The following is a 27,804-nucleotide window of genomic DNA, read 5'->3' as shown; positions in this document are numbered from 1 at the left end:
GCAAACAGCAATTAAAGCAGAAAAAAACAATTTTAAATTCAGTTGTAGATAAATGAAATGTTTGATTTCATTTTAATGTTCCTTATTTTGGGATTGTTTGAACAATGAAGGGCAGGATAAAAATAATTCAAATAAATAAATATTTAAACAAGTGGAATTTAAGTATTTTAAAAAGATAGAAAGATAACTCAATTGCTATCTCGACAGCCTGGTAGAAGATTAATCAGCTACATTAAATGGCCACAATGAAGTGATTTTCAATAACCAGAAAGGAATGTAACTAATGTTTCATGTGTCTGTTGAATGCCAAAACTATAGACAGGCATCTAGTATTGGGATGAGGAGATATTTCTGTTCCCCACTTAATATCTAAGAGGCTTTTCCCCATAAAAGTTGGGTGGGACCGATGTAGCGAGCTGTACTAGATTCTGCATCATATTACGAAGGCCTCAAATCCAGTGATGGAGAGGTTTGTGGAATTTTTGTATATATATTCCTTGCTGGAATGTAACCAGTCCCTTGTGGAATACAGAACTTTCCACATGAGTTTTAAAGCTGCAACTTTATATGCATTTATCTGAGAATAAGTCCCATTGAACTCAATAGGCCAGACTTCCAAGTAAACATGCACAGGGTTGCTCGGTAATCTTCTAACCTACACTGTCCCCCAGTTCCCAGTTCCTTATTTGCGTGAAAGTTCAATCACCAACAAAAAAGAAAAGTTGACAGCTACAGCAACGTCAAGCCTAATTTAACATGCTCCTGAATCTCAAAATAGATGATGGGATACCCTGTATGATATATCACTGTAATCAGGAGACCGTCCCCGTCAAGACTGACAATACAATTATACAATCAAAATATCAGGATTCTGATATTATCATAAATACATAATGCTATCATAAAATAAGTAACTAGGGGTACATACCCCAAACTCTGCTCTGGGCCAGGACAAAACATACACCCCAGGAAAGGGGAGGGTGTCCCTTATGATATACCACTGGGTCCCGCCTGGCCCAGAGCTTCTGCTGGGCACAGGGCACATGGAAGGGCATATATGCAAAATCAAACTGGAGAAAAACACGCAGAAAAAAATAAGTAACTGGGGGTACACGCCCCCAAATTTGCTCTGGACCAGGACAAATCATATACCCCAGGAAAGGGGAGGGTGTCCTCTTTGGGATACCACTGGGTCCCGCCTGGCCCAGAGCTTCTGCTGGGCGCAGGGCACATGGGAGAACATCTATCCAAAACCAAAGCAGAAAAAATACGCAGGAAAAAATAAGTAACTGGGGGTACATGCCCCCAAATTTGCTCTGGACCAGGACAAATCATATACCCCAGGAAAGGTGAGGGTGCCCCTATGAGATACCACTGGGTCCCGCCTGGCCCAGAGCTTCTGCTGGGCGCAGGGCACATAGGAGAACATCTATCCAAAACCAAACCAGAAAAAATACGCAGGAAAAAATAAGTAAGTGGGGGTACACGCCCCCAAATCTGATCTGGACCATGACAAATCATATACCCCAGGAAAGGGGAGGGTGTCCCCTACAAGATGCAACTGTGTCCTGCCTGGCCTAGAGCTTCTGCCAGTCGCAGGGCACATGGGAGGGCATCTATGGAAAATCAGACTGGAGAAAAACATGCAGAAAAAAATTAGACTAGGGAACACGGCCCAAAATCTGCTCTGGACAAGGACAAATCATATACCCCAGGAAAGGGGAGGATGTCCCCTATGAGATGCCACTGAGTCCTGCCTGTTCCAGAACTTCTGCTCTGCACAGGCCACATGGGAGGGCATCTATCCAAAACCAAAGCAGAAAAAAAATTAAATGAAAAAAATAAGTAACTAGGGAACAATGCACAAAAAACTTCTCTGGGCAAGGACAAAACATATACCCCAGGAAAGGGGAGGATGTCCTCTTCAGGATGCCACTGCATCCCGCCTGGCCCAGAGCTTCTGCTGGGTGCAGTGCACATCGGAGGGCATCAATTGGCTCCCTGGGCCAGGGCTCAGCCGGAAGCCATGCCCCCTGAGATTTGGGAGATTGGAGAGCAGAGTCAGAAAGGGCCATAAGCCTTTCCAATGCCCCCAGCATGCTCGCCTGTTACTGGAGGGCAGGTAGGGTGATGCAAGAATTCTGGGCCACCAAGGGCTATGCTCCGGCCTATTCCGATAAGTCACATCATGGAATTCCTGGTGGACGGCAGGAGACGCGGCATGTCAGTCAAGGTAAGCTGGTGGGGCTTTCCTTTTTAGAGAAGGCTGGTGGCTTTTTGGATCATGCTGGGGACATTAGGGTCCACCGTATGTTGACAGGGTGGGCTCGGGAACAACCCATCCCACCAGATTCCCACCACCCTATCTTGCCAGACATGTTGCTGGGTATGGTTGAGAAATGGGAAGTAATTTGCTCATCCAGCTATGAAACTAAGCTATTTCACGCAGTGGCCCTTACGCTGTTTTTTGGAGCTTTCAGGATTGGAGAGGTAGTGGCCTGCTCTAAGCGAGATCTATCTGGGCGTCCTCTCCAGTTTACAGATGTCTCTATAGAAGGAGGTTGCGTCCTGAGAAGGTCCAAAACAGACCAGAGGTGTAAAGTAAGGTGTGTGCGTTTGGCCCCAGCTTCAGTGCCTAACCTCTGCCCTGTACGGGCTTTGCAAGCATTTTTAAGAGACAGGGGGTCTGGTGAGGGATATTTATTCACCCATGCAAACCAGGAACCCCTCTACGTTTACCAGTTTTGGGCATTACCAAAAAGGGCTTTAAAGGGAATTGACCACGACCCTGCACATTTTGGCACCCATTCGTTCAGAATTGGAGCTGCTTCTACAGCAGCAGGTTTGGGTTTTCCACAGGCACTGGTGCAGGCTGTTGGGCATAGGTCTTCTGATGCTTTTAAGGGCTATATTCACCCCTTCTAGAAGGATGGGGAATGCAGAAGCTTAACATTTGCATTTAGTTTGACAGGTTGCTGGTCGGGGACAGGGCAGACACGCATCCTTATTTGTGGCCACAGCATGGTGTTCTGGGAAGCGCAAAGGGCAGAGAACTCAAGCGCTGGCTCCCAGTTGGGCTTGAGTAGATGGGCAGCGGTACAGTGGCTTGGCCGGCGAGGAATGCGTTGGGAGGGGCTCCTACCCACTCTATTCCAGCAACATGCGACGTGGACAACTCCACAGGTATTGATCATCCACCTTCGTGGGAATGACCTTGGCTTGATGCAGGGCAAGGCCCTCATCATTCAAGCATCTGCTGACATGCATCTTATCAGGCAACGGTGGCCTGGCATACGTCTGATATGGTCAGACCTGCTCCCAGGGAGGGGGTGGCATGGTGTATGGGATCCATGGGCTATAGACCGAGCATGGAAGATGGTCAACCGACGGATTCGGTTGGCCCTTCTTCAATATGGTGGGTTGACCATCCCACATCCACGCATTCAGCACTGAAAGGGTGAACTTTGCAGGGCTGATGGCGTTCACCTGTCTGACACAGGTAAAGATTTATTTCTTGGGGACATACAGAGATGCTTCTTGGCAGTGGGGTAAAGGGGGACTAAATAGAGATTTGTCCCCCTTTTGTGGTGGGAAAGTGCAGGAAGGGGAATAGTTAAGGACAGCTAGGTGGCCCCCTTAGGCACCTTTGGAGGTGATTGGCTGTTCCAGAGGCCTGTCCAGCAAGGCTTTGTGGCTCGAGGGCTAACTTTTCTCATCTACGCAAGGGTTATTCAACCTCGGGTGGGGATGACATGGGAAGGCCCCCCTACTCACCTACAAGGTGTGGCAGGGGTAAAGGGTAAGCAGATGGGCTTCCCCTTGCCCCAGCAAGGGCTGGTCACCTAAGAGCTGTATGGCAAGCTACTTGCTTAGAGATAGTCCCGCACCTAGAATTTCCCTCTGCAGGTCACTTTAAATTGACTTTGTATGTTGTAATTTAATAAAGTGGCCCTTGTTCAACCCAAGCTGAAGTGTCAGTGTCTTATTTCGCCCCTCCACTGCAACTGTACACCATATTTCAAATGCAGCTGCACATCGATTTATACAACAGCACTGACAAGGATGGAGGTCTGTTTTTGGGTGTACATCATGCAACCTTGTGACTTCTGCATGGCTGGAATATAGCTGACTGTAAAAATGAAAGTCTGATCTCTTGCTCTGTTCACTTTCACCTCTGGCCACTTCCAGTTTTCCTTTAGCCGTACCAGGCCGTGGTGTGTGGCTCCTGAATGGTTGCCTATAGGGTATGCTTCTCTCAACCTGAAATAGTTTCCCCACTCCTATGCATGTTTATTAATTTATCTTTTCAACAAAAATAACACACCAAATATTTGTGCCATCATCCAGTCAATGTTAAGCACTTTTAAGTTTCTTTGACATCTGTGGGAGAATTAAGCATGTGTCTAAAACCTTTCCAAAATTGAATGCTACGTCTGGCATTTGAAAATGTGCCAAATGCTGAAATGATGGGGGAAGAGAGAGAGAGAGAGAGAAAGAGAGAGAGAGACAGAGAGAGAGAGAGAGAGAGGGAGGGAGGGAGGGAGGGGGCTTCAGCAATAGAATGAATACTCACCACATTCCTCGTGATGCCTCAAAGGTCTTTCTCCCAGTGGTGCCATCACTTCATTAAAAGAAAGATTTCAAAGATATAGTGTGCTTTGTTAAGAAAGTAAATATATCTACAGGAGGATAGCACTAGTTGTCACCATTCTTCAGATTAATGGTCGACAATTGGTTTTCCTGATTTCCAGATACTGACAGAAATAATTTTTGGACATAAGAAAAAGAAAAAATAGCAGGAAAGAATATACAACAGCTAATAGGAATGAAGGTATTATTTTAAAAAATAATCTGATTTTCTCTCATCTGCTTTCTTTCTTACACCTGCAAACAGGGCACCTAGCTTTGTGTTAATGAACTAAAATTTAATTAAAATCCTGAATTAATTGTACTTTCTTTTAAATGAACTAGGGGGGGGAGAGATGAAACAATAATATTCCAAAGAAGTGTTCAAGAACTCTGTCTTCAAAACCTGTTTAAACAAGGAATTGAATGACTGGGTATCTAAATTACTAGACGTGTTTCAATGATATGAATGGTAGGATAGAATTTGGGATGTAGCTTTTTAAAACTATTCTTATAAAATAAATAACATTTTTTTGAAAATAGATGCCTTTTCATTAATCACTGAAATACACACTTTCAAAATATTGTTCATTGTTGTTGTTGTTGTTTACAATTTACAAACATAATATAAAACCAGCTGAAATTGTTTTAAAAAGTAGAAAAAAATCAACTAGAGATAACTATAAAAACAATACAAAGTGAACACCTAAGGTTTTTTCACTCATAGGCAAAAAACCTTGCGCTTTAAGAATGTACCTATAGCCTGCAGCTATTTCTATCAAACTTTAAAAAGCAGGGAAATTGGGCAGCTATAGTGAATGCACCAGGGGAGCAGGAGACCTGAACTCCTCTCTGAGATATTGGACTGCCCTACAAATTTGTCAAAATTGCAAACACAATTTGGGCTAGTCTTTCACAGTCCAATCCATTTCCTGTGTAGCTTGGAAGAATTTGATAACATGTGCCTCTGAGCATATGGTGAGTGGTGGCACACCTGCCATCTCCAAAGATAGAGAATTATATTCTTCTGTGTTTGTTGATGTTCTTCTTACTTTGCTTCTTTTCTGTTTTACTGTTTCTACAGAGAATCTAACCTAGAAAATTTTATTTCCCTCACTATTCATCCCAGAAATCTGTGTCAAATTTATTTATTTTTTAATTTCAAAGCCTTTTTTTTGGTCAGTGTCATATGATGGTAAAGAAGACAGCCTTTTGTGTTTCAAATTGGAAGTTATGTTCTATTTCTATTTTGGGTGCATTAACAGTGGAATCTGAAATTACAGTTTGATGTAAAATCAGACTGATTACACTATGTTGCTCCTTCAGCAATGACTCTAGCTGCTGGAAAAAAGAGGATGCATATTTTCAGCCTGCTGTTTAAACCACTTCATTTAAGGCAAGGTGGGCACAGTCAATTAAAAACATAGAGCTCACCTAGCATTTTGCTAGAATATATTTCACCTACTGTTTTATCTTGTGCAAATTGAGACACTCCTGAGGTCGACTGGAGACTATTCTGCAGAAGTCAGTGCCATTATTCCACTATTATGTTTTAGTCTAAATTTTGCAAAGAGTTGCTGTACTTCACATATTCACAGAAATAGAAACAAACGAAAATGATTTCCTATAGGAAACATCACTAAAATTGCAAAGGAAATCAGACATATTCAGAGTGACCATCTGAACTATATCAACTGTCTTAATAATGTTGCTTCTTCCCTGCTAAAATAAGATCAGCACAACACATGTCTTCTTTCTATTCTTTGGGCTGATTGCAGGTGTTGCCACCACTCACCATATGCTCAGAGGCACATGTTACCAAATTCTTCCAAGCTACACAAGAAGTGGATTGGACTGTGAAAGACCAACCCAAATGGTGTTTGCATTTTGACCAATTTGTAGGGCAGTCCAATATCTCAGAGAGGAGTTCAGGCCTCCTGCTCCCCTGGTGCATTCACTATAGCTGCCCAATTTCCCTGCTTTTTAAAGTTTGATAGAAATAGCTGCGGGCTATAGGTACATTCTTAAACCGCAAGGTTTTTTTGCCTATTAGTGAATTTCCCTGCTTTTTAATCCAGCAGGTAAGAAATTGGATCCTGTCCAGGTTTGCTGAGAATGGATTGATCATTTGCATGCTTATTGAGTTCAATGGGATTTACTCACCTGCAATCATGCTTAGGATAGGTGAAACTGACCACAGAGGATGGGGAGGGGAGGAAGAGGAGGAGGCAGGGGAGGAAATGCAGAGGGGAGGACTGGGATGGGAGCAGGCAGGAGGGGGAGGGGTGCAGAACAACAGGTTTGATAATTTGCATGTTTACTGAATGTACTCCCGTGCAATCATGCTTAGGATAGGTAAAACTGACTGGGGGGGGAGGAAAGGAGGGCTGGAGTGGGCAGGGGAGGAGGAAGGGAGAGGGAAAGCAGGTCTGATCATTTGCATGCTTATTGAGTTCAATGGGATATACTCCTATGCAGTCTTGGTTAGGTTGGAAAAAACTGACCATGGGGGAGGAGTGGGAGAGGGAAGGGGAAGGAATGTATTGGAGGGGGGCAAAGGAAGGGGGAGGGGACGGCAGATTTGATCATTTTCATGCTTATAGAGTTCAATGGTATTCACTTCCTTGCAATCATGCTTAAGAAAGGTAAAACAGACCATGGGGAGGAGGAAAGGGAGGGATAGAGCGGAAGGGAAAGGAGGGGACTGGAAGGGGATGGGGATGGGGAGGAAGGGGCAAAGGAAGGGGGTGGGAAGGGGCAACAGGGAGGCGATAGGAGGGAGTAGACGGGAGGGTGGGTTTGATCATTTGCATACTTTTTGAGTTCAATGGGATTTTTTTCTATGCAGTCATGTTTGAAAATGGAAATGGACTGCCTTCAAGTCTATCCCCACCCATGGCGACCCTTTGAATAGGGTTTTCATGGTAAAAGGTATTCAGAGGTGGTTTCACCATTGCCTTCCTCTGAGGCTGAGAGGCAGTGACCGGCCCAAGGTCACCCAGTCAGCTTCATGGCTGTGTGGCGATTCCAACCCTGCTCTTCCAGGTCGTAGTCCAATACTGACCCAGGGAAGAGGCAGGGAGGAGGGGAGGAAAGGAGGAGGGGGAGGAGATTGGGTGGGTGGGCACTGAGCAGAAGGGAAGCCCCTTTCCTTTCCAAAAGGAAAACATTATAAACAGTATCATTCTTGTTAAGGCTTTCCCTCACCTTTTTATTCTACCGCAGGCACATGTAGCCTCCCACCAACATTTAAACCAAAGCTTTCCCCGGCCACATGCACACCAGGCCTTTATTTCACTTTCGATAGTCATGGCTTCTCTCAAAGAATACTGGGAAGTGTAGTTAGTGAAGGGTGCTGAGAGTTGCTAGGAGATGCCCTGTTCCCCTCACAGACTTCCATCAGAGTGGCTGACTGTTAAACCAGTCTGGCCTGTGGAGCTCTCTCAGTGGAACAGGAGTCTCCTCTCAGCATCCTTCATGAACTACACTTCCCAGGGTTCTCTGAGGGAAGCCATGACTGTCTCAAGTGAAATCAAAGTCTGGGATGGGTGTGGCCCCATGACTAGGCAAGCCCAGCAACTGGGAGGCTTTTAGAATTCTGACAGTTGGTTCTTATTGAGCATGCCCCGCGTTATCATAGGGTCCCAGCCAAAATTTATTAAATTAATTACAAATCAGCCAGGCATTTTTTTCAACTTCTAAATTGCAGTAGATGAAGGTCAGAGTATGGGGCAACGTCAGTATTAGGATAACAGGTACTCCACAGAGTATTAGGATTACAGGTACTCCACAGAGAATTAGGATTACAGGTACTCCACAGAGTATTAGGATTACAGGTACTCCACGTTGCTGATTTTTAATGAATTTCAACAGATTATGGGAACTCTGAGAGAAAAAGTCCAAAAGGGCTCTGAGGTTTTTCTCTCTCTTTGTAGACTTTGAACTGTCTATTGTCTCTGACTATTTTGTGTATCACCATGATAATTGACAGGGTTGTTAAGCAAGCATTTCTGAGTTCAGGACTATAAGTTTTGTACGGTTTTGTTTTGAAATGAGCTTACAGGAAGCCTCAGAATGGCATGGGGGTATTTTCAATTTAACATTGCGGAATGTGAAAAATCCCCTCTGGCTATAGTATACAGCCACTTTCGCGGCTCTATAATGACACTATTTTCACTGGAATATATCTTGGCTAATATGTGAAACATACTAAGAAGGACACTTCACTTCACAATTAGAACATCTCTGTTATAATGTGGATATCAGCTTATGCATTTTTGTTGAAGAGTGGTGTTATTTGTTTTTATCATAGTTATGCTGTAGTTTGTTTATTATTAAATCACCACTTCCCCCTCTTATTAACATGGTGGGTGAAGTTCTTACCTTACGTTCAGTAACATTTGGTAGAGGTCTTCAGCACTGAGACAGATATGTGTAACATTGGGTTGTAGCCTCAGATGGCCTATATATCATATGCTGACCATTTCTAATATAGTTATGGAAAGTAAGATGGTATATTTCAGTTTCCAGTATCAGTATCAGGCTTTGGCTGCTCCTCACCAACACCAAAACATTCCATGAACAGATAGGCGAGTATCCTAAGATATGTTTCTTTCTCTTCATCCTACAGTCATTGTGTATCTCAAAATGCCTTTCTAGATGGTCAGGGGAGCTATGGAACAATGTGAAATGGGGTACAGGGTGCTGCTGGGGCTGGAGTAGATAGGAAACATTCCTTCCATGATCTTCCTTGAGCTAATTTGTGGGAATCTGAGATTGACTTTGAGTGAATACCCTGCTCTGCTACCATTCCCCCTCTCACAGTGTTCAGAAGGATCCCCTGACCCTCCAAGGATGCAGGTGTCCATAGACCAATATAGGTCTCTTCCATGAAGTTCTTCAAATTAACCTGTTTTAGGATCCAAGTCATAAACTTTTGGTTGTTGGAAGAGTCATTGATGGCAGATGGGCACGCATAGCATTCATCTTTCTACTTTGGCTGTGTGATATTTAGTTTCTAAGATGGTGAACAGAGAATTACCTACCTACCTGTCTGTCTGTGTGTCTGTCTATCATCTATCTATGTTGTGTGTGTATGGGGATAGAGCAGAGCCTGTTGGATCTGTTTTACTAAAATAATATCAGTGTTGTGGTAAACACTATACAAACTTTTTTTGCAGAAGCCAAGTCCTTGGGCTGGATGCAGACTTAAGATAGCTGCATTTACTTCTCATTGAATTTGTGGGACATATTAGGGATGACTAACGTTTCACACTGATTGCAGTGAGAGCAAACCTTTGCTACCAGCTTATAATATACAAATTATCTTTGCAGCTGTAATGGTTTAAATGACTATTAGACTATTGCTGCAGAGGTGGTGGTGTTTCTGCCAGACTGTACAGACCTGTGACAAGGGGGTGTGGCACTGGATTGTACCCTTGAGGTTATTTTTTTAAAAAATAATGTTAACCATTCTGTTAACTATTCCATCTAAACTCTTCACACTAGTATTAATCATTTATTTTGGATTCAAAGATTCGTAGAATCACCTTCAAAGCTACACCGAAAAACAAAACAAAAACAAATATTGTGTCTTGGTAGTGTTTGGTATTAACCATTATTATTCAGCAGCCTGTTGACTGCAGTGACCCAGTAGAATCAAAGTGCCCATTCAGAAGTAGAGCAAATAAAAGTCCCAAGATCAGATGTTGTTGGAACCTTGCCATTGACCACGCTAGCTGGAGCTGATGGGACAACATCTGGAGGGCCACCATGCATTAGATGAATGAATATGGAAATTAGAAGTAATGCAGTTAGGGATGTGATATTGCAAATATGGGGCAATATTTAACCATTATTAGCCCCAGGAATCTCTCCATTAATGTCTATTTTCTTTGAATTGGTTGCAGGAAGCTACAATGTACTATGTGACTGTAATATGTAGAGGATAAAGGGTGTAGAAATAACATGTTGTACTAAGCTACTTTATAGTATTTCTTGAAATGATAAAATGGTTGAATATATTAATTTGACTCAAAAAGGTATTTAAGTTTCTATTTTAAAGATTTTAATACATATTATTAATTTATTTAACAAAACTAAACTAATTTAACACTTGAATGTAAAGACTCCTAAGCAGCATTTTAAACTGTTTTATTAAATTATCAGAACTAATGATATATTCGTATCCTTATATTTGAGGAGGAGAGGAGATACTGAACAACTGTAGTTCACAATGATATAGTTTATCAGAGATTCAAGAATGGAGATAGCAATTCAGGTAACTGGAGGAAAGGTTTTAATAAGAACATGTCAAATAAACCAATGAAAGGCCATATGTCATAATGGCCAGACTTTTTAATCAATGTTTAATCATTCAAGAGAAAAGTTTGACAAGATTCTGTAAAGGCACTTTTACCTTTCATTATCCAATGCATTTTGTTGGAGATGTCAGCAAGACTACAGACTTTGAACGTATTTGGGGAACTTGTAATGACATACTGTTTTGAGCTAAGGTCAGTTCAATAAAAGAAAAGATTACTGTTTACAAATTGCCAGTGGATCCAACAGTCCTCTCATGGCCCGGGGCCCAATTTTACCCCTCCAACCCTCTCTATCCACATCTTGGGACTCTTCCCAAGCCATTCCTCCTGTCAGGTCAAACCTTCTGTCTCTAGGCCACACCCGTCAATGGTCCTGATTGCCAATGTCTTCAAATCCTTTCCCATGAGTGGAATGTGTCCTTGATCTGTGATAAGGCCTTTTGCTTGCCTGGATAAAGGATGGAAAATTGTGAGTATGGAGGGCTGCATAAACCTTTGTATGGGTGGAATGTAGCCTACTGTACAAGGTAAGAGTCACATATTAGATACCATCCAGCCTTTTGTCTCTGGTTCCTACCTACCACTGGAATGTGGTTCCCAGAAGACGGCACATTGGAAAACCCAATCCTTCAGCTGAAAATGTTTCCATCCCCATCTTACCTTGAGGTTGGATGGATTGTTATCACTTAAGAGTACAAAGATGATGATGAATTAGTCCCTGCTTGTTATTGTTATGTGCCTTCATGTCGATTACAATTTATGGCGACCATATGAATCAGCAACCTCCATTGAGGCCTTTCTCTCCTTTTGACTAGAGGTATTGTCTTTTTGCATTCTTCCTTGATAATGTCTCTGACTTCACTCCATAGTTCTTCTTCTTCTCTGTCAACTAAGTTTAAAGCCTCAAATCTGTTCCTTACAGTAGGGCCGCATTCATACGGCAGGTTAGGTCCCAGACCCCTGCCAAAAAGCAAAAACCACTGAAAAGCAGATGAGCTGTAGTGCGGGTGTCTGGAACCTTTAAGGATTTATATCCATATAAACATTCAGAGGATTCTGCACATGATCAGTTTTTCCTTAGTAGATTGATATAGCTGCCTGTGCAAAGCGTATTTGTTAGTTTATTTTAAATTACAGACATTTCATTACATTTTCAGTCAGTTATGGTGAATTAACAAGATCATAGACAAACATTCTGACCACAGAGACTTTTCAAACTGGGGAGAAATATCAGTGTGTCTTAACAAATGCTCACATTTACGTACAAATGATGTAGACCACGTTAAACATTAGATAACCCCGGAAATCATTTCTGGTACTCATCCTCATCAAGGAATGGCAAATGTAAGAAAGGATTAATCATGGTGCTCTTTTGACAGGTCCTGGGTCCCTGCTTACATGGGAACCCCGTGTGTCTTTCCTTGGCGGGGGTAGGCCTGACTATCTTGGGATTGTTTGATGTCAATGGGACTTATATCTAACTAACTGTGCATGGAATTGTATCTAAGGGTGAACATAATCTGAGATTTCAGAGTGGTTTCCCATAATCTTGCAAATGACAGAAGAGGTCAGATGCCAATTTTCTGCATTTTGAACAGAAAGAGAGAAAGGGATAAAAGGAAAGAGTGAATGAAAGAGAAAGGCATGAACTTCGTATGAATTATGATAATTAATTCAACTTACAATACAATTTATCTGTTTAGGACACTGGCATCAGAGATATTGAAATATGGAACCAGTCTACTACTATGGAGTTTACACTGGCCGGTTTCACTAGCTCTGCAGAATTAGAGACACTTGTCTTTGGGGTATTTGCATTAATCTATGCTACTGCTTTAGCTAGTAACCTCCTCCTCATCTTTACCATATGTACCTGCAGGAAACTCCACACTCCCATGTACTTCCTGCTCATCAATTTGTCTTTAGTGAATCTGTTTTCCATCTCAGTTACAACTCCAAAATTGCTCCAGACTCTTTGGACCCAGAGAAAGACCATCTCTTTTTATGGTTGCATTACACAGGCATTTTTATTCATGTGGTGTTTATCAACAGAGCTTTTTATCCTCTCATTTATGGCTTTTGACCGTTATGCTGCTATCTGCCATCCTTTGCAGTACACAGTCATCATGAGGAGGGAAGTGTGTGTTGGCATAGCCAGTGGAGTGTGGCTTGCTGGGATGGTTGATGGTGTTGTTCTTGTTGGACCTATGTTGAAGGTTTCCTACTGCAACTCTACCGTAGTTGAATATTTTTACTGTGATCTTCTCCCACTTTTAAAGATCTCATGCTCTGACACCAGCCTTAATGAGAGGACGATTTTTGTGGCAGATGTGTTTTATGGGATGTTTAACTGTGGGTTGACGCTAACATCTTACTTCTTTATCCTGAGAGCTATCTTCAGAATCCGTTCCACTGAAGGGAAGATGAAAGCTTTCTCCACATGTTCCTCCCATCTCATTGTAGTCAGTGTTTTCTTCTCTTCAGCCATTTACACATATATAAGGCCCAGCTCAGCCTACTCTCTAGACAGAGACAAGTTTATTTCTCTCCTTTATTCAGTGGTAACCCCAGTTGTTAATCCAATCATATATTCTCTGAGAAACAAAGACGTAAAAGAGGCACTTAAGACAATTACTAGAAGATGCAGACTGCTCCAAAGACCTTAAGTTTGATCTTCAAAGGTCTTTTATATCAATGCTGCTGCTGCTCTGTTGCTGCTGCTGCTGTTAAGGAGAGGAGCTGAACAAGAGAAAAGTTGGCAGAAGTAAACTGTTGGATTATTCATGTGCACCAAAGTATGCTCCATATGATTGGAAATCGTGGAACATAAAATGCAGGCTTCCTTCAATCTGTATGCATAATAACATTTCAATGAAAATACATCCAAGTGGATCCTAAAACCTTCCTCTTCATTACTGGCTTGTATTTTGAAGCGAAAACCATGTGGCTCAATAGACACACGAGTTCTTCAAAAGTAATGTTGTGGTTGCCACAAAGAGGTGTTTCCTGCATGTATCCTATGTCTAAGGCCCCTGACTAGGTTTATCATGTTCTTTCTCAAGCCTGGGGCCTATACATGCTCTGAGGCATGATTGAAGCCATCATATTTCCAACCACATTCTTTCCTGTCTTCTACCCTGACTCCACATCATGTTGGAAAGAAATCTTGCTGCTCTTAGGAAGTAGATGGTGCAGAAGCCTGAGTGACTGTATGACAGGGAAGCAAGTGGAGACAGTTTCATTTATAAGCTGTCATTTGTCTTGAGATGTGACTGATCATGACCTCTTTATTTATTCATCCTCTTGTCATGGTCACAAAAATGTGTAGAGCTCCCAAAAGCCAGATTCTGATAACTGCTCCTATTAAACTTCCACATTCTCTTTTCTTGTACTCCATGTTGAAAATGCAACCTTGATACATGTCAGGGGTCACCGATGTTGCAGCTGAAGGCACACATGCACCTGCAGAGGCCTTCTTTGCAACCACAGAGTCCCCTCCCCCTGCTGAACTTAGGCTTCAAAGAAGCATTCTCTCATATCCAATAAAAGAGTGCATTGTGTGCTTGATTGCGGTGTGTGTGTGTGGTGCATATGACAGTTTCTCCAGTTTGCAAATATGTCCATGGACCCAAAAACATGGCTACCTCCTACTGCATGCAGAGGGAGAGCAGGCCCACGCCATTCATTTAAAGCACACGACTTCTCTCAAAAATCATGGGACCTAGTTTGTTCAGAGTGCTGGGAATTTGTAGTTCTGTGAAGGGAAAATCATAGTTCCCAAGGTTCTTTGGGGGAAGCCTTGGGCTTTAAATGTGTTAGATGTGCTTTAAATGCATAGCGTGGATCAGACCACAGAGGAGGAAAAAGGGATGGAGACAGACATTGGCGGAACGGAGATAGATGAATCAACTAAATATGTATCTATCTTAGGGTTGCCAGGTCGGAGCCATCCAAAAACCTGAGAAAATGGGGGTGGGCCCTAGTGACGTCACGGGGCGGGCCCTAGTGACGTCACGGGGCGGGCCCTAGTGACGCCACGGGGCGGGCCCTAGTGACGCCACGGGGCGGGCCCTAGTGACGCCACGGGGCGGGCCCTAGTGACGCCACGGGGCGGGCCCTAGTGACGCCATGGGGCGGGCCCTAGTGACGCCACGGGGCGGGCCCTAGTGATGCCACGGGGCGGGCCCTAGTGACATCATTAAACATGATACATTGTATCAACCACAGTTGCTTGGAGCATATCATTCAAAAAATAATTCTCTGATTGGAGATTAAAATAGAAATCTTACCTAAAATAGGGTGTTCCTAGGTCCATCTGAAGTGACAAGGTCATTCTTTCTCACAAGCTTAGGGTGGTGCAAAATGGAAATGGACTGCCTTCAAGTTGATCCCAGATAAGGTCTTCATGGTAAGCACTATTCAGACAGAGATGGTTTACTATTGCCTTCCTCTGAGTCTGAGAGGGAGTGACTCTGGCCCAAGGTCACCCAGTGAGCTTCATGGCTGTGTGGGGATTCAAACCAGAGGGTGGGGGCCACAATTGAAAAGGCCCTCTCTCTTGTCCGCACCAGTCTAGCTGTTTTCACCGGTGGGACCGAGAGAAGGTCTTGTGAGGCTGATCTTGTTTGGCGGCATATTTGGTGATACTGGAGGCATTCCTTCAGATACACTGGGCCGGAACCATATAGGGTTTTAAAGGTCAACACCAACACCTTGAATTGGGCCCGGTACACAACTGGCAACCAGTGTAACTCCATCAGCACTGGATGTACTCCATGCTGAAAATGCAACCTTGATACATGTCAGGGGTCACCAATGTTGCAGCTGAAGGCACACATCCACCTGCAGAGACCTTCTTTGCAACCACAGAGTCCCCTCCCCCTGCTGAACTTAGGCTTCAAAGAAGCATTCTCTCATATCCAATAAAAGAGTGCATTGTGTGCTTGATTGCAGTGTGTGTGTGGTGCATGTGATGCTTTCTCCAGTTTGCAGATATGTCCATGGACCCAAAAACATGGCTACCTCCTACTGCATGCAGAGGGAGAGCAGGCCCACACCATTCATTTAAAGCACACGACTTCTCTCAAAAATCATGGGAACTAATTTGTTCAGAGTGCTGGGAATTTGTAGTTCTGTGAAGGGAAAATCATAGTTCCCAAGGTTCTTTGGAGGAAGCCTTGGGCTTTAAATCTGTTAGATGTGCTTTAAATGCATAGCGTGGATCAGACCACAGAGGAGGAAAAAGGGATGGAGACAGACATTGGCGGAACGGAGATAGATGAATGAATTAAATATGTATCTTGAAAAATTAATCAGGAACAAACTATCTGTCTAGCTCACTGGATGAAGCCCACTGAAATAAAGAACCAGTCAGACATTTTCCTGCTGATTGATTTAACAACTCCCCTGAACTGTAGACACTTCTCTTTCCTTTACTCATATTCATATGTGCTAAAGCATTGGCAGGGAACTTCCTCCTCATTTCTACCATATGTACTTTCAGAAAAATCCACACTCTCACGTACTTCCTGCTTATCAACTTTTCCTTGGTGAATGTATTCTCCATCTCAGCTACAACTCCTCAATTGCTCCACACTCTTTGGACCCACAGAGAGACCATCTCTTTTTATGGATGCATTACTCAATTCATTTGTTCAAATGGCTATTGGTAATAGAACTTCAGATTCTCATATGTATGGCTTTTGACCGCTATGCTGCTATCTGACAACCTTTATGGTATACAAACATCATGAGGAAGGAAGTATATGTTAGTATAGGCACTGGAGTGTGGGTCATAGCGATGGTCAATTCTGCAGTTCATGCTGGACTTGTGCTGCAACTGTGGGCTGGTTAACCTTGAGTTTTAGTGTGAGTCTGGTGCTACTTGCATCCTCATTAAATTTTCATGGTTGGCATGCAACCAGCAGCTATCACACAGTTTCCCCGCATTTATTTATTTTATTTTATTAAATTTATATACCGCCCCATAGCCGAAGCTCTCTGGGCGGTTCACAACAATCAGAACATCAATACAAAGACCACATATATTAAACAATTTAAAACAGCATTAAAATATTAGAAAAATTAAAACAATTTTTAACGCATACTAAAATGCCTGGGAAAAGAGGGAAGTTTTAACCTGGCACCGAAAAGATAGTAATGTTACCGCCAGGCGTACCTCATCAGGGAGATTGTTCCATAGTTCGGGGGCCACCACTGAAAAGGCCCTTTTTCTTGTTACAACCCTCTGAGCTTCCCTGTGAGAAGGCACCCGGAGGAGGGTCTTCGATGTTGAGCGCAGTGTACAGGTAGGTTCATATCGGGGAAGGCGTTCCATCAGGTATTGTGGTCCCGAGCCGTATAAGGCTTTATAGGTTAACACCAGCACTTTGAACTGGGCCTGGAAACATATAGGCAGCCAATGCAAACAGGCCAGAATCGGTGTTATATGTTCAGACCGCCAGGTCCCTGTTATCAATCTGGCCGCTGCATTTTGCACGAGCTGTAGTTTCCGAACTGTCTTCAAAGGCAGCCCCACATAGAGCGGATTGCAGTAGTCCAATTTAGAGGTTACCAGAGCATGAACAACTGAGGTGAGGTTCTCTCTGTCCAGATAGGGATGTAGCTGGGCCACCAGCCGATGTTGGTAAAAAGCACTCCGTGCCACCGAGGCTATCTGTGCCTCGAGTGACAGGGATGGTTCTAAAAGAACTCCCAAGCTACGAACCTGCTCTTTCAGGGGGAGTGTAACCCTATCCAGCACAGGTCGAACATCCACCATCCGGTCAGGAGAACCCCCCACTAACAGCATCTCAGTCTTGTCTGGATTGAGTCTCAGTTTGTTAGCTCTCATCCAGTCCATTGTCGCAGCCAGGCATTGGTTTAGCACATTGACAGCCTCACCTGAAAAAGATGAAAAGGAGAAGTAGAGCTGAGTGTCATCAGCGTACTGATGGCAACGCACTCCAAAACTTCTGATGACCGCACCCAGTGGCTTCATGTAGATGTTAAAAAGCATGGGGGACAGAACTGACCCCTGCGGCACTCCATATTGGAGAGCCCAAGGTGTCGAGCAATGCTCCCCAAGCACTACCTTCTGGAGACGGCCCGCCAAGTAGGAGCGGAACCACTGCCAAGCAGTGCCACCAACTCCCAAATCAGCGAGTCTCCCCAGAAGGATACCATGGTCAATGGTATCGAAAGCCGCTGAGAGATCAAGGAGAATCAGCAGAGTCACACTCCCCCTGTCTTTTTCCCGACAAAGGTCATCATACAGGGCGACCAAGGCTGTCTCCGTACCAAAACCAGGTCTGAAGCCTGACTGAAATGGATCCAGATAATCGGTCTCATCCAAGAGTGTCTGGAGCTGGCCGGCAGCCACTCGTTCCAGGACCTTGCCCAGGAATGGAACATTTACTACCAGCCTGCAATTGTTAAGATTTTCTGGGTCCAGGGATGGTTTCTTCAGAAGTGGTCTTACTACCGCCTGTTTCAGGCAGTCAGGGACCACTCCCTCTCGTAATGAGGCATTAATCACTTCCCTGGCCCAGCCGGCTGTTCCAATCCTGCTAGCTTTTATTAGCCAAGAAGGGCAAGGGTCCAACCTAGAAGTGGTTGCACGCACCAGTCCAAGCACCTTGTCAATGTCCTCAAGCTGTACCAACTGAAACTCATCCAAAAAATCAAGACAAGGCCGAGCTCTGGACACCTCATTCGATTCAACTGCTATAACATTGGAGTCTAAGTCCTGGCGGATGCAAAAGATTTTATCTTGGAAGTGCCTAGCAAATTCATTGCAGCAGGCCTCAGATGGCTCCACCGTGTCCCTAGGGCCAGAATACAATAGTCCTCGGACAATTTTAAAAAGCTCTGCTGGGTGGGAGATAGATGATGTGATAATGGTGGCAAAAAATTGCTTTTTTGCTGCCCTCACTGCCCCTAAGTACAGCTTAGTATAGGCACTTACCAGCGCATGATTGCATCCATCAGGAGTTCGTCTCCATCTGCACTCCAGCCGTCTCCTAAACTGTTTCATCGCTCTCAGCTCCAGAGTATACCATGGAGCTGTATGAGCTCTACATAGGAGAGGGTGCACAGGGGCGATCATGTCAACTGCCCTGGTCATTTCTGTATTCCACAGTTCAACCAGGGTTTCGACAGGAGCGCCAGCCCTGTCAGCCGGAAAACTCCCCAGAGCCCTTTGAAAATCATCAGACATCATCAGTCTCTGGGGACGGACCATCTTAATAGGTCCCGCACCCTTGCAGAGGGGAAGAGCTGCTGTAAGTCTAAACCTCAGCAAGCGGTGATCTGACCATGACAAAGGGACTGATGTAAAACTCCCAACATTCATTTATTAGCCAAGAAGGGCAAGGGTCCAACCTAGAAGTGGACCAATCAAATTATAATCCAAAAAAGGAAGGAAATCCATCTCCAGTTTGTATCTCTAGGGCTTGCAGACACTTTGCTCCTATTAGGGTTGCCAGGTTCATGACCTGAGACTGATCCTGTATCTTTAGAAGAAGGGAAAGTCAGTCAAGTGCAGGTGTTCTTGCAACACTGTAATGGGAAAATCCACAAGGTGGAATTCTCCCTTCCACCTGCACAACTTTTAAACATACAGAAGACCTCCAACATTTATATACCACTTTATTGTAAAAAATCTCAAGGCAGTTTACAAAAGGAATTAAAACAATAAAAGTATTGGCAAAAATAGTTAAAAATGGGTATTTATAGACATTCCAAATAATAAAACCAGCGATGAGTTAAAACCATAATAAAACATAATAAAAAGCATAATAGCTTTTACATGCCTGGGTAGGCTTGCCTAAAAAATAATAATGTTTTTAGCAGGTGTTGAAAAGAGTACAATGAAGACACCTGACAAATGTTAATAGGCAGGGAGTTCCAAAGCGTAGGTGTTGCCACAGTAAAGAACTGATTTCTTATAAGAGCACAACATGTGCTATGTGACATGGGTAATACGGAAAGCACACCTTGAACTAGGCTTGGTAGCAAATTGGCAACCAGTGCAGATTTCAGAGCAGAGATATTATGGGCTGAAAGGGTTTCACTCATGTCAGCAATCGTGCCACAACATTCTGCGCTAACTGCAGCCCCCGGGTCAGGTTGTGCTGCATGGGGATTTCTGTGACCTTGGCTGACTGACTGCCAGGATTTTTTTAATTTTGGTTTTTGGTTAGGAATCCTGACTGGTTGTGGGATCACCACCACCTCCGTTCTACCCATTTGGCATCCTTCTTCTTTTATATCCTCAAAACAAATAGAATTAATACAATGAACTCTATGTAAATTGCATGTAATATTATACATGTAATATTAAAAGAAAGATCCCTGGATGACAATCAACTTTAAAATATTTTTCCTTCCGGTAAAGGCTAAATGCATAAGGGCAGGGAGGGACCACTCCTGCTAGCCATGATCCTCAAGCCATGTGTCCCAACAACACTGCCCTCTGTGCTTGAACATTCAGCACAATATCTAGAAAGGAAAGCAGGACACGCGTAGAGCTTTATGTGTATAGGCTCTCCATTCCAGACATTGCACCAAAAGTGCAGATGTTTAGAAGAGTGGCAGCATGGGACACAACATGAGGACCAGAAGCAGATTTCTCTTACCCCTCCATGTGCTTCGTTTGTATGTAGGTTAATACACACCAAGGGTGGGGAACATTTTTCAGCCCAAGGGCCACATTCCCTTCTAGGCAACCTTCTGGGTGTCAATTTTCAGGGCTGGTCAGGGCCAAAGGGTTAATGTGAATGTTAGCTTTGCGAAGTAGACTGGTTTCTATACACTCACCCATCTCTCTAGCCCAGCCTTTCCCAACCAGTGTGCCTCCAGATGTTGTTGGACCACAACTCCCATCTTTCCTGACCATTGACAATGCTGGCTGAGGCTGATGGGAGTTGTGGTCCAACAGCATCTGCAGGCACACTGGTGGGGAAAGGCTGCTCTATACGCTCCCTCCAGATAAGCAAGAAGTAGTGTTAGAGTTCAAGGACATGTTCAAGCCAGGCAAAAACACTCAAGGGGGGTTGTAAAGCTGAGGTTGGGGGTGATTGTACAGTATATGTGGCCTGGGGAGAGATCCAAATGAGGCCTTGGAGGGCCAATTTTTCCTCTGGGACTGAGGTTCCTCATCCCTGACATATAGGAAACTGTCTTATACCAGGCAAAATCATTTCTTTATCTAGCCCAGTATTCTCTACACTGGCTAGTAATGGGTTTCTAGAAGAGGCCTCTCCGATTATCTCCTGTGTGTGCTGGCAAGCTGCAATCCATGCTTCCACATTGGACATAGGCTCTCCATGCTGAGTTCTCATCCAAACCATCCCCTGCACCATCCTACAGTTATTTACATCAGGGTGTTCCCACTTGGTCTTGTCGTTGTCTACAAATTGACTATACCTGTGGTCAGCTTCTCATGAGAAAGAGTCTACATGTGTTGATTTCAAAAATCACCCTGAAAAAAGTGATTTGCTCATGTTCCGATTTGCTCCTATGTTCTTCTGACGTCTTTTCCCAGCACCACCTGTAAAACTTTCACTTCTGGCTACCAGCAGACAGGAAAGCCAGGTTTTATTCTTACCCTTTACAGCACTTGCACAGATCTCAACAGATCCCCCTGCTAGGCCACACTACCTGACACTCTGTAACCCTTTTAGCCAATGGACTGTGCCTAGTCCCTGCCTGGCTATTCCGATACCTTGTGTCACTGGGTATAGGTAATTTCTCAACCCCCCTGCAGCCCCTTGACTCTGAAGCATACAGCCCTGGGTTTCTCTGTGGTACTGGATACAATTTCCTCCGATCCGCCGCTGCCACCATTTGATACAACTGTTCAGCCTTGGTTACTTGCTATCCCCCCTGGTTTGTGTTTCCCAGCTGAAGGAATCAGGCTTTTATTTAACCAAGAAATATTTATTAAGTATTAGAAATAACAAGATTACTTAAGACTTTGTTTACAAGCGTATGGTTTCATCTATATTCTGTTATGTACTTGACTTCTTACTAATTGCCTCAGAACTCCGACTCACTATCAACAACAACAACCTCCAAACACCACCAAAACAACCCACCTTCCACCTCTCATACTACCTCCCAGATTCAACTGTCATCCTTCCATTTATACTCTCAGCCATTCAAACGTTCAGCCAATCATTCAACATTCTACTGCTCATGTACTCCCCCTCCTCTTTCACTCCACTTACCATATATCTTCTATATAACCAGCACTTACCGTATTTACAATATAAGCAGGAACATCACAGTTCTCTCCATGCAGTTTTGACCATATGCAGCTTTCTCCCCAAGGATGACCTCTCCATATCACTCTGCTATTCACCACAGCAACTGCTGACAACTAGAAATGGGATTAAGTGGATGTGTCAATTGTGAAGGATACCTGGGTTAGGGAAGTTAAGCAGAGTGTAGAGAGAGGGATAGAGCTTAAAAAGTCCTCCTTGGATCCCCAAGTCTTGAACCACTTTCGCCCCATTTCGACTTTGCCATTTTTGGGCAAGATCATTGAGTGAGTGGTGGCTAACCAGTTGTCAGCACACTTGGATGAAACGGATTATTTGGATCCATACCAATAGGGTTTCAGGACTGGACATGGTACTGAAACAGCCTTGGTCGCTCTGGTGGATGATATGAGGAGGGCATTAGATAGGGGAGAATTCACCTTTCTTGTCCTCCTGGATCTCTCAGCGGCTTTTGATACCGTTGACCACGGTATCCTGTTAGATCGCCTGGAGGGACTGGGAATAGGAGGCACTGTTTTACAGTGGTTCCAATCCTTTCTCTCTGACAGGCATCAACAGGTAGCATTGGGGGATGAGGTTTCAGACCCTTGGCCCCTCATTTGTGGAGTGCCACAGGGCTCTATCCTCTCTCCCATGCTATTTAACATCTATGTAAAACCTCTGGGAGCCATCATCAGGAGTTTTGGGCTGCGGTGTCACCAACATGCTGATGACACGCAGCTCTATCTCTCTTTTAAATCCTCACCGGAGTTGGCTGTGGAAACCTTGTCCAAGTGCCTGAAATCCGTGAGTGGGTGGATGGGAAGGAACAGGCTGAAGCTCAATCCTGATAAGTCCAAGGTGCTGCTTGTGGGTGACAGGGGAAGGTTAGGTGTTGTTGACCTGAAGCTTAATGGGGTGAGCCTACCCCTGAAGGATCAGGTCCGCAGCCTCGGGGTTGTTCTTGATTCCAAGCTGTCCATGGAGGCTCAGATTTTGGCAGTGAGCCGGGCAGCTTGGTTTCAGCTACACCTTATACAGAGGCTGCAACCCTACCTTCCTATTCATCAGCTGCCACTGGTAGTACATGCTCTGGTCACCTCTCGATTAGATTACTACAATGCACTCTATGTGGGGTTACCCTTGAAAACGGTCCGGAAATTACAAATGGTGCAGAGTGCGGCGGCTCGTCTGCTCACAAACAGCCGCTGCCGTGATCACATTACGCCAGTATTATTTCATCTACATTGGCTCCCAGTTGTTTTCCGGGCCCAATTCAAGGTGTTGGTGTTAACCTTTAGATCCCTATACAGTCTCAGCCCAGTTTACCTGAAGGAGCACCTCCAGTACCACCAATTAAGCCGCCTGACTAGATCAGCCACGCAGGGCCTTCTCTCAGTCCCACCGACGAAAACAGCTAGGTTGGTGGGGACTAGAGAGAGGGCATTTTCAGTGGCGGCCCCCACTCTGAGGAACTCCCTCCCGTTCGATCTTCGCCATGCCCCTTCCCTGGATATATTTCACCGAGCCTTAAAAACTTGGCTCTTTGGACAGGCCTTTGGGATCTCCGGGATGGGCTAAAATTGTTTAAAATTGTCTATTGATTGCCCTACATTGTTTTATACTGCTGCTATTTAAAATTCTTATTGTTGACTGCATTGTATTTTATGCTGTATTTATATTGTATTTTATTGTATTTTATTGTATTTTAACGTGTACGTCGCCTAGAGTGGCTTTGGCCAGATAGGCGACACAAAAATTAAATTTATTATTTATTATTTATTATTATTATTATCAGAGCTTGGATAATGAAGTTGATGGGTCAGCTTGGAGGTAGGAGGTAAGAAAGAGTAAAGGAACAGAATGGTGGTGGTGGGGATGCTACGAGTTTGAAGGAGAGCTTCTGCATGCTGGCACTTTGGGGCTGGGAAATGAGTGAGCTTGAGGGAAGGCAGGAGAAGACAGAAAGCGGAGTGCTAGCAAAGGGAGAAAGATTGGGAATCTGAAGTACAGTTTTTATGTGACAACATTTAAGAGTTTGCAGTACAATCCTAGCCATGCCTACTCACTAGCTTTGGTTTCCTGGCTCCTGTTGCCTTCCCTCAAGCAGACACTTTATCATCTCTGAGTCCACAAGGGATGACACACCCAAGCTCCATTTCAGACATGTAGTTTTTCTTCTTCTATTTCTTTTTTCTCTAGCTCCTTTGCTCACCTCCTCTTTCACACAATGCACAAGCTAGCTCCAGAATTCTAGTGGAATGTAGTGGAAGTTTAGCGCTAATTTCCATGATAAAGGATACCAGAAATAATCAGTTAGCAAGGCTGGGAACCTGGAAGATTGCAGGAATAATCTGCAGCTGCTGACGTGACAGGCATCCCAACATGCAGTTTGTTCTTGCCCTATAGTCATGCGGGGGGTGTTGCCTGACAAACATTGTACCGATATTCCAGCATCAGCGCAGATAGCGGCAACATTTCCTGCACACACCCCTGTTTTGATACAACTACAGTAAAACAATTTAAAAAGTCAGATCCTAAAGGGAGAGGGCTTGCATGGTGATGGGATGAAATCTTAGACCTCCTACACAGTGGGGAACAGTGTGCATGGGTGAAGGATGAAAACAAGCCATGTGAAAGACAGTTGTGCAAAATGCTGGTATATCAGCTGAAAAAGCTGATATTTCTTAACACAAGAGGTACTGCAGTGTGAAAGGGATTTAGAAATTGGGACAACAGCACTACCTTTTTTATCCATTAAACTAATGCAATCAGCCCCATGGGTGAAAGTAGCCTAGAAGAGAGACATGGGATTGGATACACCAGTCCCTGCCCAATATAGCAGTAAAGACCACGAGTAGGGAAATGTGGCTCTGTAAATTTCAGTTTCTCAGTTCTCCACATGTCCGTATCTTTCACAATTTTTTTAAAGAACATCCGCATGAAATTTTATCCACATTTTAGTGTGAATTTCTCCCAGTGTAGACAATTTTGTATGCATTTTGCCTAATATACTCATGTTTTACTGAGCATTCCCCCAACTTCATATGCATCCCCCTCAATAAAGAGCTGAGTACCATAGGTTCAAGGGTACAATATTTCTGTATGCTATTTTCACATCTCTGCATTTTTATGCACACTTTACCCTAGTATATGCATTTTTGCACACACTACCTTGCGGAGGAACTGCACTGCAAAATTCAGAGAAGTGTGACTTTTGAAGGATGGCTGTGTTTCAGTTCGCATATTGCTTTGGAAAGTGTGAATTAGGTAGGTCCAGCTTTAAATGTGAACGGAATTGAACTTTCCCCCCATCCTTAATCATGGGGCTGTTTTTGTATACATGTTTAGGTTTGAGGGCTTTTTAAGATTCTGGTGCTCCTGGTTGTATTATTGCTTCCCTCAAAATCCCAATGTGGAGCAAGCCAGTCTGCAGGTTTCTTCATACCCTTGTCAGCTGGGTTATTCAATACACATGGATGGTCATGCTTTGGAGACATAAATCCTCAAAATATAAACAGCATAATATGTATGTGCATATGTCTAAACCTTACAGTCTTCCCAAATCCTTGCATTCTTTTTTTCTTTGGGGGGGGATATGAGATCATGCATATGCAAGTAAAGCTATATGCACATATGACTCCATCATATGAAGTGTCCACAAAGTGGGACTTTAGCACAGCAGCAACCCCACTCTGCTTATGGAACAGTTAGTGTGTGAACCAGCCTTTAGACATTTCTGGCTCTAAAGCAATGCATGCACGTTTCTCCCTCTTCCATATCAAACTTGGTGACTCTAAAAATGTTGCTCATGGAGATGGATGGAACTTTCCTGGGGCTCATGTTTACAATAGAATTCATCAGCTTCAAACTTAAATTTCATATGAATCTCTTTCAATAAAGAGCTGACTATTAACTGGCTCTTCGAAAGGACATAGGAAGAGCCCTGTTTGTTCATATGGAGAATATGTCAAATTCAGCATTCAATTTCTGGTTTGGCATTCAACAGCCAGTAAGTCAACAAATAAGAGAGAAGGCAACAATTCTCTCCAATTATTCATTTCCAGCACTGGATGTTTAACTGTATGGTTATTCTGAACATGGAGTTTAAATTAGGTATCCTAGTTTCTAATTAATAGACCTAGGACTTATCCTCCATTCATCTACCAATAGTGAATAAGGGTGTGCATTGATTCTGTGTGCAGCCTGGACAACAAGGTAAATGAGGGTGATTTGGAGTTAGATTGTGGACTTAAAGTATGTGCATGAAGTTAACAGCAAGACCATTTCCTTACCCTTCTTTTCTGAGAAACAAGAGCAATCCGACTGGGAAAACACCCAGACATCAAGACTGCTGGGGGGGGAGGGGGGAGGGTTTTTCTTTTAGATTCCCATTAAAATCAAAGGGAACAAAGCAGAGCTTCAGATTTAACATATCAGATTTGGCCCCAAATAGCAAACAGAATCAGAACAACTGTTTTGGATCCAAAAGAGATTGAGCTGCCTCCAAACACTATAAATACAGATACATGATGCATCTTGCGGCCACTGCATACCTCTCATGAATATGGCTGATAAGGTCTCTCTACCTCTCTTGTTTCTATATTTTCCTCACGGGTTGTTTCCTAGGGAATAAGATGTCCCAAAATATGGAGAAAGGTAATAAGACTATTGTGACTGAATTCATCCTTCTTGGATGTCAGACCGTTCGCTCTGTTGAGATTCTGATCTTCATCACCTTCTTCTTTGTGTATGCATTGACCATTATGGGTAATGTCACACTAATTACACTGGTACTTACCAATCACCATCTTCAATAGCCCATGTATTTTTTCTTAAGTAATCTTTCATTCCTGGAGCTCATGATCACTTCAACCATCATACCTAAGATGCTAATAAATATAATCACAGGAAAGAAGACCATCTCTTTTGTGTGCTGTCCTTCTCAGTCATTCTATTTCCTTATGGGCTCAACTGAATTCTTCATCCTGGCTGTAATGTCCTTTGACCGTTACGTTGCAATATGCTACTCCCTGCCGTATGCATCCAGTTTGAACAGCAAAGCCTGTTTCCAGCTCCTTCTGGGGTCATGGGTTGGTGGTTTCTTGATTATTCTAGTTCCCAGCATTGTGACAGCTGGTCTACCATTCTGTGGCCCAAACATTGTCAACCACTTCTTCTGTGACAGTGCCCCCTTACTCAAGCTTGTCTGTGGTGACACATCATTGGCTGAAACGGTTGATTTGGGGACTTCTTCCATATTGCTTTTGGGTTCACTTCTCGTAACAGTTGTGTCATACATTTACATTATTATTGCTCTCCTGAAGATACCATCAGCAGAAGGGCGACAAAAGGCCTTCTCAACGTGTGTTTCTCATATCACTGTGGTAACATTGTACTATGGGAGCTCTATCTTCATTTATGTCCGTCCCACTAAAGGGAACATTCTGGATTTCAACAAAATAGGCACTGTACTGAACACAATGGTGACACCCATGCTAAATCCTTTCATATACAGTCTGAGAAATGAGAAAGTGAAGGATTCCCTTAGAGTTATCTTCAATCAAAGAAAACTAATTCTTAAGAAATAA

The 27,804-nt window shown here is 43.7% G+C and overlaps 1 pseudogene; it reads left to right on the top strand.

Moving 5' to 3' along the window:
• The first annotated feature begins 2,130 nt into the window (after positions 1–2,130).
• LOC133367839 (olfactory receptor 6M1-like) lies at positions 2,131–27,804 on the top strand (annotated as a pseudogene).

The sequence above is a fragment of the Rhineura floridana genome, chromosome 11 (assembly GCF_030035675.1).
Source record: "Rhineura floridana isolate rRhiFlo1 chromosome 11, rRhiFlo1.hap2, whole genome shotgun sequence".
Classification (NCBI taxonomy): domain Eukaryota; kingdom Metazoa; phylum Chordata; class Lepidosauria; order Squamata; family Rhineuridae; genus Rhineura; species Rhineura floridana.
This window is presented reverse-complemented; position numbering and strand designations above follow the sequence as displayed.